The following is an 11,971-nucleotide window of genomic DNA, read 5'->3' on the forward strand; positions in this document are numbered from 1 at the left end:
GGACCCTTCAGCTGCGAAGAGAGGGGGGGGTCTGCTGCATGGGCAACAGCAGACCCTCCATATCACCCTGCCCAGGCTCTGTAGCTTCAGCTTCACTGGAGAGGACACTCCAGCGTCATCACAAGATGTCGATTCAATACGGGAGGAGACAGATACCGTGTCACTCCCGAGTCGGACTGCACAACCATTCTCGGCGGTGCAGATAGACTTTTAAGAAGCTACACCATCGTCTCTCGAGACGGACGGCTGCCGACGAGTAACCTCCTTTAAAAGAACTGGGGCAGGCCAGAGTGATGCAATTCGGACTTGGGCCTCCCCAAAAAGAGGAAATAGTCTGAGTCATACTATATCTGTAAACCCTTCTGAACCCTTGAGTAACCTCAGCCTTGGTGGGGTTCTAGTCCTTTCCTCTCCCCTTCTGGAGAAGTGAGCCTCTTCATGTTTTATTAACTCCTCACCACCCACCCTGCTGGCTCCTGGGACATCACAGGATGAAGACACATGGCCCGGGGCCTAACTGGGCAGCCCCTGAGTTTACAGCTACAGAGCTGCTGTAACCTGGTAACGAAGAACAAAAATAAAACACCCCATTTACCATACATTGATCTTAACTGGGTACGGGTTTCCTTGAGCATATTCCAGCCACAAATTTGGTTTTGACCATATCACAAGCCAAAGCCTTAAGTGTTATGTCTTCTTTATTTCCAGGTTTAGTCATCTTGACTGTGTTGACTATACAATGACTAGACAGCCCACTGTGATTGTCCCTGGCTTCGAGTCACACTGGGTCCTATCACTTCTCATCTTACATCATCTGATGATAAGACTCAGATACAGCCTGAGACATTTGCAGGGGAAAGAAGCCCTGTGGTCATAGGTTTTCCCGAACTGAGCTGCAGTTTGAACAAGCGAGCCAGGGTACAGCTATAAACAGAGCCTGGTGGTCTCCCCTCGTTCCTGTGTTGAAACGGAACCATATTGGGAGTGCCACCCTCAGCTCCATCCTGTCCCGCTGCCCCCATCCCCTCCACTCCTGTGTCAGGTCTTTCTCCCCCTTCCTTGCTCCCTATTTCCCAGTACAAGTCAGTTCTGTACTCTTCCTTCCTCTACCATTTGATATTCAGAGCTCAACCTGTCATATGAGCCAGTTTTCTAAGCACCAAGATGACACAAAATCCTGATTTGCATATTTATTTTATAGGCTCTTTTAGAGTCCAGACCTGGCAGCCGCCATGAATTTCTCTGCTGTATTCCTGCACCTTCTGCCTCACCCTGTGACAGCTCTTGCCCTGGCATTCACTGCCTGTCAGAGCAACCCTGCCGACCCCGGCCACCAGGGCTCTGGGATGCAAGAGGTCACAGGGGTGAAGAGCACAGACTCAAGTAGAAGGCAGACCTGTGTGCTGAAGCTGCCACGTCCTGTGTGTACTTGGGGAAAGGAGCCTTTTCCCCAGATCTCAGTGTTCTCATCTGTGGAATGGGAGTGAGGACAGCACTTTCCCACCTCGTGTTATTATGGCGGGCGTTAGCTGTGACAGTCTATGACCAGCATGTACCCCAAGGCGGGATGTAGAAAATGCTCAGTCACCGTCAGTGATCACTACTGTCAGCGATCCAGAGAACCAAGGGCAAGTGGCACATGAAAGCAGCAGAAAATGGGCCAAGTGGGACGGTCCTCATGATGCTGGTCTCACCTGATGGGCACGCTGTGCCAGCTCCACTTGGAAGGGCTCTTCCTTTTCTAGCTAGTTGTCTGCAGAGATTGCTCAGGAGACTTTCTGAAAACTTCTAGGAAGTTTTGAGTCCATCCTGGCCCATCCTGGCCTGACTGAAGTGCAAAGATCTATACTGAGTATTGATCAGTATTCAAACTGTGCTGCTCACCCTAAAAAAAAAAAAGAAGAAAAAAAATATATATATATATATCTATATATAATTGTTTTTCCCTAAAATGGCTCTTCTCTCAAGCCTCTCAGGAGTACTTCTGTTCTGCCAGACTTAAAAAGGTCCATTTCACTCCTGACCAAATAACACAGAGACACAACCTAAGACCTATACCTGCTAGGCACCCTGTAGGCACTCAATATGCCTGTGGACCAGTTTAGAAAAGAGAGGTTCTCTGAGTCCTGGCATGCCTGAGGATTTGAAGCCAATAATAGAACCAAGGGTCTTTTCTTCCTAGATGAAGACATACGGGTGAAGCTGGTTTCTGGTCAAGTGAGAAACCCTGTGGGCCTGTGTGTTCTTAACTAGAGACTGGGCCACAGCACCCCTGTGCTCATGCACTAGCCCTCCAGACCACCCAGAGCTGTCTCTCATGCCACCAAGGCAGTTCGTACCTCACAAACATTTCATTCTTCTAAGGGCTTGAACGAAGCTAGAAAAATGTTGGCTAGGTCAAAACGTTTTGACTAGACAAAGTAAAGATTGTGTAGTCAATATCCATGTGGGTTGCAGAGGTTGAGACAGGAATCTTCTCTGGAGACATTTCAAGTTAGAAACCAGGGATCATTTGATCTGGCAGTGTCAGGAATAACCTGGATGATCCCTCAAGTTCTCCCAGGCTGTTCTCTCCTGACCAAGTTGAGCCAAGGGATATAGTTGATCGGCCTCCACCAACAGATATCAACCCCTTATTACTCTCACCACATGCAAACCCTCCATCACCTGGGCCTCCCTGTCTGTCTCTGTACAACCTGCACACCCTAGCACACCCCCTCACCCTCTCTGCATGCTTGCTCAATCCCAGATGCCCCATAGGCTCACACTCCTTTGTCCTTAAAACCGCACAGCAATATTTCATACCTGGCTGCCTTTCGGACTTTTCAGGTTTGTTCATACACAGAAAGGAAAAATGCTTTCTAAAGTTAAGATCAGCACAAGATCACAAACATGGGATAAGCCCCTTTGGCAACTGATAAGAGAGTGAATACTTGTGAATGAAAGAGAAAGCAAAGCCAGGATTATAAAATAAATACTTTAATAAAGATGTGAGAACATAAAAAAAAAAAAGCGAGAGAAAGCAGTATTCTTCAACTCTGCTCCCTCTGGGTTTCGTTTTTCCTCAAAGAAAGTGAAGCCAAAAGGTTTCAATGAATTGTATAGCCCATGGTAGATAATGAGATTATATAAAGCATTCAGGTAAATACAGGCAAAATTTCAGAACAGAATTAATTTGGCAGTAACTTATGTGCACCAGAAGGGGTACTGATCGTTAGGACTGTGCAGGGGTTTATAAAAATAAGTCTGGAAAGTCGGATACATTTTCTTCTTGGATGGTTACTAGACTGGTTGATCAGGGAGATGTGATAGGTTTCATACAGCTGAGTTTCAGCAACATACATGACAAAGTCTCATTTCCTTGTAGCCTAGCTGAATCCATGAACAATGGTACCCAGAGTATGGTAAGCAATAGATTAGTATCAATCTGATGTAGTGTTCTGCAACGTTGGGTAATTCCTGCTCCTCTGAAATTAACAAATTTCATATCTTCCTTTAATTTTATTTTAGATGTTAAACAACATGATTAAATGTAAAAATTAGACAATGGGACAAAGTGCTACTATGTTTTCAAACTAAACATGCCATCCCAGGAGACTGTGGGAGAAACAGGTAAAATGTAGCTTAGAGATCCATTCACTCATTACACTAATATTTATTGGGTGCTGACTATATACCAGGCATGTTCTTGTTGCTAGGGAAACTAGAGTGAAAAAAACACCCCAAGATCCCTGCATTCATGGAATGTACATTCCAATCTAGACAGGTTATATTTTTTGCCCAAATTAACCAGCTCAAGAGTAAGGTTACCTCATGGTTTTGTCTTCCTCATAGTTGTATCATAGCACCTGGCACATTGTGGGTACTTAAGAAACAGGTGCTACTGAGTGATATAATCAAAGCTGGGTGTCAAATATACAATTTTTGACTCCAAAAGTAGTATTCTTTCACAGCTCTATGCTGGAACAAATTAAAGAAATAAATGCAACCTGTGCTTAGGTCTGAAAAAGCTCATTATGTCAGAACAAGATGCAGGTGACAAAACTTAACAGCGTGAGTAACAAATCAGGCAGAAGCAACAAATAAATTCAACATATGGATCTATCCAACAAACATTGGAAGTTATCAGAACATTTTCCAGATGACAGGGACACTACAATGAGCAACACAATCATCCTGAAGCTTAGGGTCCAATAGCAGGGTGCTGTGGATGCCAAAATAAAATAAAATAAAATTACAATCTTAGGCTCCAGAGTTCCAACCATGGTGCCTCAGATGAGGGGAATGATGACTTCCCACTGAGCTGTCATTAGGCTGTGCCCGGAAAACTGAACTCAGCTCTGGACACTGCCATGGAGAGAAACAAAGCTCGATCATGCTCAGAGGAGACTGAACTGATTAGCAAGTGAGCAGGTGAACTGGGGGTTGGCCTGAGAAGAAAAGGCAGGATAACATTCTAACTACCTTCAACTAAATGAAAAACTGTTGTGGTCCTTAAGGCAGCACTCCAAATACCTTCAGCTCTCTGATTCCTAGACAAGTAGTATGAGCCCCGTTGTGGTCCTGTTAAGTACAGGTAAGGCCACTTGAATAGTTCTAGCCAATGAGTTAGGAGCAGAATGATGTACAATACTTGCAAGCCAGAACATTTCAGTGCTGCTGAGGGACTCTTTTTCCTCCAGTGAATGGACATGTTGAGAGATGACAACTGAGCTCTGACAGCTTGGGTTCCTGAGTTATTATATGAGCCATGTGCTCAGCCAAACCTTGATAGACATTTTCCATAAATGAGGAATAATTATCATCAGCATCACTGTTATTTAACGCTGCTGAGATCATAGCAATTGCTCCTTAGTGAAGCGTAACCTATGCCTGCCATAGGGAGAGGGACTAGTCTGGTCATTTACAGCTCCCAGGGCTAGAACAAGGATGATGTCAGGCAGCAACAGGGTTACAGAATGTGTTTTAGCATAAAAATGAACTTTTTCCACAAAGGTGCTCATGTGGAATCAACTTCCTTGGAAAGGAAGGAGTTCACCATCACAGGACATCTTCAAACAGTCTACAGTCCTTGGTGGGATGACAGACAGAAGTCAGACTGGATAATCAGAGAGTGGTCCCCTCCAACACTGAGAGGGTATCAGGCCACAGTCTGGAATGGGCTTAGCAAGCACACTGTAATTGTGCTGCTTCCCCGGCCCACTGGGGCAGGCCTGGAGTTGACTCACCATAATGTTTCCATTGGCCACATGCCCAGGCCCTGCTGCTCTCACTGTAACACACAGTCATGAATCGGTGCCCAGCTCTGCCAGGGGTCTCAGCAAGTGTACTCAGAATGTGCAGCAGCTCAGATGGCAAAGAGATACAGCAAATACGAAAGGCTCTCTTGACCCACCATCATGCAGAATGATAAATAGTCCTCTGGGATGCCTGTCTGCATCATTAGCATCCTGGAGGTAGTGGCAAACCTGTGAAGTTCACCCCTATTGGTTTGTTCTTCATCATGCGTATCTGCTTTCTAGGAACAAGAGATAAATATCCTCCCTAACAAGACAGGACTCCAGTGTAAAGGTATGCTCTGGGGAGATAGCTGTGTTAAGAGAAAGCTCTGTTTGGAAGGTTGGAGAGAAATGTGGTTCTTGGCATCAAAGGCTAAGTTGGAGCCCTTGACCCGTTTTTAGTGGTTTGCTGGAACTGCCTCACGCTGTTTCATAAAAACCAAATGTACACATCTCTTCCCAAGTTAGTGTTCAGGGAGCTCACAGTGATAGCTTATAATTGGTCATGGTAAGAATATTTACACCATGGAAATTGAATAATGCTACAAATCAAGGTGTTTTATTTCTAAAATTTATTTATTTACTTACTTGTTTGACAGCTTCTCAGCACGCTGCTGGGAAGAGTGAGAAAATCATGGTGTTAGGTGCTGGGCTGAGCTGTGGTCTTCCTGACTTTACTCCTACTAGCTGTTGTCATTGGAGAGAGTATTGAAACTTCTGTGTACTTTAGTTTCCTTGTCTGTGAAGTGGAGATAATGAGAAACAAACTACCTCAGAAGGTATATGAGGACATGTCTGCAGATCAATTACTAAACTAAACAAAGCTCCTTCGGAACCTTGAATCACATGCAGACAACAATGTCAAGAGACAGAAAAAGAACACCCCTAAATAATGACTTAAAAAAAAAGTGCATAACCTTCTCAGAAGCTTCCCAGCCTCATATCCTCATACCCCATTGGCCAGCTTAGCATAACATGACTATACCTAAAACCAATAGCATGACGGTACCTGAGAAGTTGAGGGTTTGATTCCCATATCTGGTGCCCCAACTTTTAAGATTTCCACCTGAGAAACAGACCCCCAAAACATCTAGCTCTGCAATCCACAAGACTCAAAAGACTATGGAAGACTAAGAAACAGTTCTTAACAGGCTACTGCAGACTCACCATGGCTACACCTACCAGAGTTCAGAGCAGATGCAGCAGAAATAAAAGACCAATCTTTTAATGAAAGAAGCCTATCTGCAGATTGTTAAAGCTTTGGCTTTAGGAACAGGCTTCTAATTTAACATACCTCTAGGAATTGACGGTAAGCCTCTCCAGAGACCACCAAGGCTGGTGGGCACCATCTTTGCATTTTCCCTCTGCCTAACCCCAGATCGCTGATATATTCTGGAGTGGAGCTTGTTTACAAATGTGGGACCTTGGCTTTTATAGCTCCTGCCTAAGGGACACAACCCCTGATCCCCTGACTCTGGTAATCAGCAGGGCTTACATTCACGGGTCCTATAGAAATGTAACAAACCAAAAAACAGTTCTTAACTGGCTATACTCCCAACGCACAACACAGAGGCAGCAGACTGAAACACCCAGTCTTTCAGTGAAATAGGCCTATTTGCAAATCCTAAAAACTGCAGCCTTCTAATTTAACATATATTTAGGGGCTAATAGCAATCCTCCCCAGAGACTGGGGAGGCCAGTGAGTGCCATCTTTGTGTTCTCCCTCTGCCCTACACCAGGTCATCAAAGAAAGGAGTTTATATATACATCTGGTGCCCTGCTTTTGTGGCTGCCACTAAGAGGACACATCCCTGAGAGCCTGGTAGCCAGCAGAGCTTGTGTTAACAGGTTCAGCAAGGTGATAGCAAACAAAGAAAGAATTCTTAACTGGCTCTCCCCACAGGGCTCAGTGCAGAAGGAACAGACAGAAATGGTTCCCTTCCAATCTTCCCCTGAGTGTGCAGCTTCCAATCCACCTATAGCTAGGTGTTGACTGAGATTCTCCCTTTGGGAGCCTGACAGGTCTTGGCACAATGACAGGCTGCTTGGACAATAAAAAATTTGAGAGGCAATCAAGGACAGGGCAAAGTTGGACAATAACGTTTACCTTCTACGTGGGGCTACTCTTCAAGACTGGGAGAGGTGGCCATTTCATCTAATGCATGAAAACTAACACAGAGAGTCAAAGAACATGAAAAATAAAAGAAATATGTTCCAAATAAAAGAACAACCTAAAACGCCATAAAAAAAGACCTTAATAAAACAGAGGTAAGTGATTTACCTGATAAAGAGCTCAAAATAATGGTCATAAAGTTGCCCATCAACATCAGGAGAATACATGAACAAAATGAGAATATCAACAAAAAATATATATATAAAGTACAGAAGAAAAGTCACACACTAAAGAATATAATAACTGAACAGAAAAATTCAATAAAGGGATACAACAGCAGACTACACAAAGGGCATAAAGGATCAGTGAACTCAAAGACAGGGCAGTGTAATACATACAATCAGTGGAGCAAAAAAGAAAAAATAATTTAAAAGAGTGAAGGTAACTTAAGGGATTTATGAGACAACGTCACATTATAGAGATCCCGGGGGTCAGGTGGGGGGGTCAGAAAGCTTATTTGAATAAACAATGGCTAAAAAACTTCCCAAATCTGAGGAAGTAAACAGACATCTGTAACCAGTAAACCCAATGACGCCCACACCAAGATACGTTGTAATTAAATTGTCAAGAGTTAAAGACAAGAGAATGTTAAAAGCAGAAAAGGAAAACTAACTTGTTATATGTACAAGGGAACCTGCATAAAACTATCAGCAAGTTTTTCAGCAGAAACTTTGCTGGCCAAAATGGAGAAGCACAATATATTCACAGTGCTGAAAGAAAAATAAAACTGCCAACCAAGAAGACTGTACATAGCAAGGATGTTCCTTCAGAATTAAAGGAGAGAGAAAAAGTTTTCCAGAAGAGCAAAAGCAGAAGGATTTCCACACCACTACACTGCCTTACAAGAAATGTTAGAGACTTTTTTAAGCAGAAAAGTTGCTAAGCAGTAACAGAAAAACATATCAAAGTATAAATGTCACTGGTAAAGATAAATATATACTTAAATTTGAAATATTTTAATATTGTAATGGTGGTGGATTAAACACTTATAAATCTAGTATGAAATGTAAAAGAAGTAGTAAAAATAACTATAATAATTTGTTAAAAGATACACAAGATAAAAACATGTAAATTGTGACCTCAAAAACATAAAATGTTCGGGGGGGAGTGAAAATATAGAGCTTTAGAATGTGTTCAAACTTAAGTTGTTATCCATTTAAAATAGACACAACTATAAGACATTTTCTGCTAGTTGCATGGTGACAACAAAGCAAAAAGCAATGGTAAATACACAAAAGAAAAGGCATCTAAGCATACCACTACAGAAAATAATCAAATCACAAAGGAAGAGAGCAAGAGAAGACAAAGAAATTACAAAACAACCAAAAACAATTAACAAAATGGTAATAAGTTCATGCCTATCAATAACTACTTTAAATGTAAATGGATTCCTTTCTCTGAGTAGTAGATGAATGGATTAAAAACAAACAAAGAAGACCCAACTGTGTTGCCTACAAGAGATTCACTTCAGTTTTGGACACACACAGACTGAAAGTGAAGGGATTAGAAAAAGATATTCATGCAAATAGAAACCAAAAGAAAGCTGGGGTAGATATACTTATATCAGACAAAATAAACTTTTAAGACAAAGGCTATAATAAGCAACAAAGAAGATCAGTATATAATGATAAAGAAGCCAATCCAACGAGAGGATATAACATTTATAAATATTTATGCACCCAATGTAGGTGCACCTAAATATATAAAGCTGATATTAACAAGACCTAAAGAAATAAATAGACAGCCCTACAGTAATAGTAGGAGACTTCTCTACCCCACTTTTATCAATGGGTAGCTCATCCAGACAGAAAACCAGTAAGAAAACATTGACCTTAAGTGACACATTAGACCAGATGAAGTTAACAGACATATAAAAAATTCTATCAAAAGGCGACAGAATAAACATTTTCTCAAGCACACATACAACATTCTCCAACATAGGTCATATGTTAAGCCACAAAACAAATCATAATAAATTTAAGATTGGAAAAAATGGTTAATATTTCAACCACAGTGATATGAAACAAGCTCCAGAAGAGTTTTCCACAAGTCACCTCATTAATGTAATAAAAGACACCTTCATTGTTCTCATCACAGGAAATTCCACAGGTTTGAGGAGCTATGTGCCAGGAATGGGTCAAAACCCAATATATGTATTTATCACAACCACCATGCTCTTATTGCACACAAACATTGCGACAGAGTCACAGGCCCACACGCTCCTCTATTTGGTCTGTATCTCTCAGAATGTTAGGACCCTGACAAAATCAATTCATGTATCAGGACGCAAAACGGAGGCTGGCCCAGTGCCATTACTGGCATCACAGATCACAAATCTAAACCTAAGTCAGCCTGCACTTAACAGGAAACACCTGTCAAGGAAACCTAACACCAATCACAGTCCTCCAATTTAGCTTCAGCTGACTTTACCAGAGCAAAAAGACCTGGGGCCAATCCTGCCTTGTTTCTGTGTTGCCTCTTCCAATGCTCTGTAACACTCACTCTGGTCTAAAATTCTTTGGGAAGTGTGCTCCACTGTTGTGAGGAACGGTACTCCTTCGAGCCATGGATTATTATTTTTTAGATAAAGGACTCCAAAGTTATTAAATTGCTTTAGTTTTATCATTCGACAGGCCTCAACTCTGAGTCTAGGGACTTACTTTCTGAGGCTGAAAGCTGTCCCCTGGATTCCAGGAGGTGGGGTGGGGAGGGGTGGGTGGAGGAGACTATCACCAGTATCTGCTGAGATACAGCATGGGCTCTGAAGAATATGGCCTTTGAGTCTGAGTCTGGAAACATGGATTTGAAACTTGACTGTGCATGCACCCTAGGCCAGTTGTGAAACCCTCCCAAACCTTGCTTTCTTCATTGATTAAATAGCAATGAGAACAATGATGGCAAATAATAATAATTAACACCAACTTCATAAGATTAACAAGGATTTAAAAGAGAATAACTTGTAAACTCTTACCTCCCAATAGAAATTGTGTTAAATTTAGCATAACTGAGAAATTAGGTTTAAAAGCGGACACTGTTAGCTCGGGCAGCTTTCCCCACCCAAAGGTTCCATAAGCCATCAGCCAAGGCAGGAGAGCTCGGTCCCCGCACTAACAGGAGCGCTCAGTTCTCAGCTCCATCTGTTTTACTCCCCTGGCACCTGCTCTCTCATTACTTCTCCGTTTGCTGGGGAATGGATAAATGGAGCCAAAGCATTTGTATTTTGTAGGTCTCCTACTACAGTCTGTCTCAGAGGCAGAGCATGAGAAGCCCAGAATTTCTTCTGGCCCCTCTCTGAATATCCCCAGCTGTACCCATCACGGCTTCCTCCCCAAATGAAGGCCACTACACTTCAAAAGCAGCAGAGAGACTTGCGTTCCCCTTCATGCCCCCTTTATGTGAGAGAGAAGCACACGGAAGGGTCAAACAGGGGCACTTGCAAGCCAGTGTCTTCTTTCTGGAAAAAAAACACAAATAACTCTATACTGAACGTGGTAGCTTTCTGTTCAGACCAGCAACAGAGCTTGGGCAGAACTGAGAAAGGGTCTTTGTAAAATGCAGGGCAAAGCAAGCTCAAGGCTCCCCTTCCTTCTCAGCTGACAGTCCTATTAGGGGAATCAGGCCAGGCCTGCCCTTCCCGGATGTCTTGGAGCCACATATTGGCTTCCACATGACTCCAAGGCCAGCCAGAAAACTGCACAGCCCTGGCTAAGGAAGTCCAGGGGTCATGGGGGTGGCTGGACCCCAGGTCTCCAGAGGGATATTGAAATACATTGGAACATTGTGTAGAATCTCATGTGCGTGACCACTTGGGAAGGCATAGTTTGGGTAACTTTCTGGTTTGATTTATAGGAAGGTCTGATGGGGGTAAAGCAGGAATGTTGTAACAGCTCTGGATCACCTTGGAAAAATACCATTCATTGGCCAGCCCAAAACTGCAATTCCAGGAAGCAACTTTGGTGACTCAGCAGCCTCCTCTTTCCCTGTGACGTCAGGAAGCATGTCCCGGGCCTCACCCACCTCCTCTCCAGGGGTAGAAACTCCTACCACCACACACTGGCTCTTCTGAAAGGGACTAGAACCAGGACTCCATGGCAGCTGCCACCCCAGAAACTGGAAATATTGGGTTGGCCAAAAAGCCCTGTTACGTGTTTTCCATAGAATGGCTCTAGTAGAGCTTAGTTGTCTTTCACTTCATTTGAAACAATTGTGTTAGATTGTATTGTGACATCTGTCATATCAGCATGCATTAAAAAAAGAACATCAAAATTAGTGAATTTTTCTGCAGCCATTTTAATATTGAAGATGGAAGATATGAAACATTTATGGCATATTATGCTCTATTATTTCAAGAAAGGTTAAAACACAGCTGAAATGCAAAACAAAAAGATTTGTGCAGTGTATGGAGAAGGTGCTGTGACTGATCAAATATGTCGAAAGTGGTTTGCGAACTTTCTTGGGACTATTGACATTTTTGCCAAATAATTCTTTGCTATGAGGCCTTTATGCATTGGAAGATGTT

The sequence above is a fragment of the Furipterus horrens genome, unplaced genomic scaffold, assembly GCF_987537825.1.
Source record: "Furipterus horrens unplaced genomic scaffold, mFurHor1.1.pri manual_scaffold_3, whole genome shotgun sequence".
In the NCBI taxonomy this organism is placed as follows: Eukaryota; Metazoa; Chordata; class Mammalia; order Chiroptera; family Furipteridae; genus Furipterus; species Furipterus horrens.